The sequence below is a fragment of the Cimex lectularius genome, unplaced genomic scaffold (genome assembly GCF_000648675.2).
Source record: "Cimex lectularius strain Harlan isolate CLEC.00 unplaced genomic scaffold, Clec_2.1 scaffold498, whole genome shotgun sequence".
Lineage (NCBI taxonomy): Eukaryota > Metazoa > Arthropoda > Insecta > Hemiptera > Cimicidae > Cimex > Cimex lectularius.
The window spans coordinates 25,574-29,201 of record NW_019393044.1 but is presented as its reverse complement, the minus strand read 5'-3'; the positions used below and the strand labels follow the sequence as shown (position 1 = coordinate 29,201).

The 3,628-nt window shown below is 35.0% G+C and overlaps 1 long non-coding RNA gene across 1 annotated transcript; it reads right to left on the bottom strand.

Moving 5' to 3' along the window:
* Positions 1 to 361: 361 nt before the first annotated feature.
* LOC112128070 lies at positions 362 to 2,294 on the bottom strand. Its single transcript, XR_002910849.1, has 5 exons — positions 1,966 to 2,294; positions 1,254 to 1,354; positions 1,029 to 1,183; positions 796 to 943; positions 362 to 727 (listed from the first exon to the last, which is right to left on the bottom strand). It is a non-coding gene; the product is annotated as an uncharacterized LOC112128070 (long non-coding RNA).
* Positions 2,295 to 3,628: the final 1,334 nt, after the last annotated feature.

Here is a 3,628-nt window from a genome sequence, read left to right as displayed (position 1 = left end):
TTAAGCCTGCATCTGACATACATCCAAAAGGGTTTATCATTGTCTTCTGCTAGACTCCCCAGTGGCTCCCCAATCTTTAGCTCTACCTATGGTATGAAAAGTTATAATCAATATGACTGTATTTATGAATGAGGGCGGGCCTTCAGCAGAATACAATACTCACCCCTTGGTCAATGCACCCTACAGGGCGGTCTCATAAAAACTATATCAATAGTAAAAAAAAATTGTGTTAGATATTTGGCCTTCAAAATTCTCGTAATTATATGAGGTTTTTGTGCAACTCTAACTAGACGAAGATACATGCAAGTATTGCAAACAGAAATTATAAGAAAAATAATTGATGTTGCAGGTGGCAATGAAATTTATTATCAGACGGTGCATATTGTTTTGCAGTAGGTAGTACTTTGCAACTTTATTTATACATTGAAAACAGCAATAAAAAATTAAAAAATAAAATTTGTATTTATATACGACATTTCGTTAATTCATTAAGACATTCATTAATGTTATCGCTCCGGTGATACATACAACCTCGATGAGCATGCTTAACGTTTCCTGTTTCTTGAAAACTCAAAATCACTGGATGATATTGTGACAGACTCGGTATCGGACGTTGAGGATGCTGTTCGTGGAACAATTTTCAAGTAGTCTTCAAGGTAATTTCCACCGTAAAACGACTTCACCAACGCACCTTCTCATCAATCAAGTGGACATGAAACAATGAAAGCTGAATATTAAACACGTGGTAGTCTGAGACATGTTTCAGATGATTGTATTTAAACAAACAACACTTACAATCATGGCTCTTTCCTGGGACAATCTTATTGGAATTTAGGAACTAATTTCAAACTGTTGCGCTGAAAAATGAAACACCTCTACACATTGCACGACCGTTTTAATAATCAACGCAACTTTTTGCTGTTGCGACGAAAAATAGGGGTGTCTGTAATTTATTTTTATTATATTAATTTTAATTCAATGAACTAATATTCTTGTTAGTGGGATAAAACAAAATAGAAAATACATACCAAAAAATAAAAATTGTTAATCTTCATTTTTAAAAACGGATTTACTTAAGAATAGTAAAAATGAAGATGATGAATGAAAAAATGAAAATGATTCTGAAATTTCCTATGTCCCTTTCCCTTACATCCAAGGGTTATGGGAACAGTTGAGAAGTTGTCTGAAAAGGAAGTTCTGTCTAGTTATGTTGGCCTTCCGAAACAGTAATGCGGTTAAAAAATACTACTCACCGCTAAAAGATAAAATTGAGAAAGGACTACAATCAGGCCTGGTATACAAAATTGAATGCAAAGACTGCAAGAAAGTATACTATGGTGGAACCAAACAATACCTAAAGAATAGAATTTATCACAGAAATACAGTCCAAACTAGTAAAAACATTGAAACTGCCTTGGCACAACATGCAGTTGTTGAAGGTCATACCTTTTTATTTGATGATGTTAGTATTGTTACAAAGAAACGAAATAGTAAAAAACGAAAGTTCCTGGAGGACCTTTACATAAAAAAAGGTAAACTGTCTGTTAATCACCATCAAGACTGTGATATGATAAGTGATTGCTATTTTAATTTGTTAAACAATATATAAAAATAATCTAGTCAATTTTAAACTCTGGAGGAAACTTAAAATCTATGATAGTTGTGATAATAATTGTTAAAATATTGTTAATAAAATAAATAAAATTTGTTGTTTAAAAATAGATTTTTAAGAAAAATGTAATTTTAACTGTTGAGTGGTTTTTATAATGTTAATTCGTTGTTCTGTGATAAGATGTTGATAAGAGGTTGTGATAAGAGTCTAGTCGTCAGGTTCAAAATATTAAAACGTTTGTTCGTAGTCCGAATAAGTACCACACTGGCTCTGTCTGATCAAGTGGACTGTATGGGTTTAAAATTAAACTAAAATAAAATGAATTTTAAAATAAAAAGGAAAAAAACACTCACTTCCGGTGACGATAGTCCAGCTACCTAAACTGAGGTAAAGGGGGATGCTAAGAGGAAAATGGTCGGAAAAGACAGGAAAAGTCGGGACGGGGGACCTTCACCACGCAGATGTCTCAGTAACATAACCAACCGGAGCGATGACGACGATAAATTCATAAAATGAAGACAATAAACGAAATCAAATAAACTTTAAGCTGGATCACGACTTATAAAAAATTACAATTGCTCAAGACGATGACACGACGAATTCAAGCCTCGATCTGGCCTACGACGAGGCCGGAAACAGCGGGGGGTTTTCCGAAATCTTATCCCGAGTAATCCTTACGGCGTAAACAGGCTCTTTTTTAAAATAAACTGTTATAAAATATTAATACTGACGACCATTGTTTTAACCATTGTAAGTAGTGAAGAAACAATGATAACCATGTTGATCTAAAAATGTAAAAAATATTTGTTCTGTGTACAGGCGTTAACTCACCTGAGGAAGGATTAAAATAAATCCGATACGTGTGGATAAAAACTGGTTGTGGTTTTTTTGAGATAACCTATTATCCCACCTTCAAGAAGGAAAAATCATAAGTTTACCTTCTTTTATGTTTAAAAGATGAACCTCTAGCTATTGTCAGCATTTAAAATTAATGACGAAATGTACCTCTGTGCTTATCAGGCTTTGCAGGATCGTTACCAAAATAAACGATTGCTAGCGTCGGTTTACGTCAACAAAGTTTTGAATTTTTCCCCTCTCAAATCTCCCTTACACCAATCCTTGAGCAATTTTTTGACGGTTCATAAAAATTCCATTAACGCTTTAAAGTCTTTAAATCTTCCGAACCTCTCTGATTTTTTATTATTTCAATTAGATGTGAATAATCTTGATCCTACGACCCGCAAGGAATTTGAAAATCAAAATTCCTCTATAAAAATACTTTCATTTCAAAATTTAATGGATTTTATTACCGAGAAAAATAGGGTCTTCGAAGTTTGTTCATGTACTCCTTCCTCTTCTGGAAGTAATAGTCAGAAACTAAGACCTACGACGAACAAAGTTAAGTACATCAACACGTTGCTTCACAAAACCTCTGCTCCTACTCCCGCCCTCGCTATTGAAAAATCTTCTAGGATTTGCAACAGATCCTGTATTTTGTAATCAGACTCTCACTTCTTTACTCAATGTCCTAATTTGCTGAAACAAGACATCAATCAAAGGTACCAAACCGTCCGAAGATTGAAGAGATGTTTCAATTGTTTAGGTGCTCATGCTAGAGAACAATGTACTTCTATACGTGCTTGCCGATTGTGTGGCACCAATAAGCACCATACTTTCCTGCATCCCACCTGTGCAACTGGTTTTCCAAATGCGGACGTTTCTTCTCGCATTTCGCCTCCACCTAAAATGGATGTAACGATTGCCGATCCTCCCCCCAGTAATCAAACTCTATCTTGTCAGCTCAGTAATTCTGAAACACCAGTTATGTTGGTACGGTTCAAGCCTGTGGCCAGAACTTATTATATATATATATTAAACTCTTAAAACTTGACACAAGGATGGAAAACAACTTCCAGCTACTCCCAACGTATTTGGAATGACGCTCCTCTCTCTCTTTACTTCTGTTCTCTCCCCTCCTTTGGGGTTTCTTTTCTGCTTACTGTTGACGTCATTCCC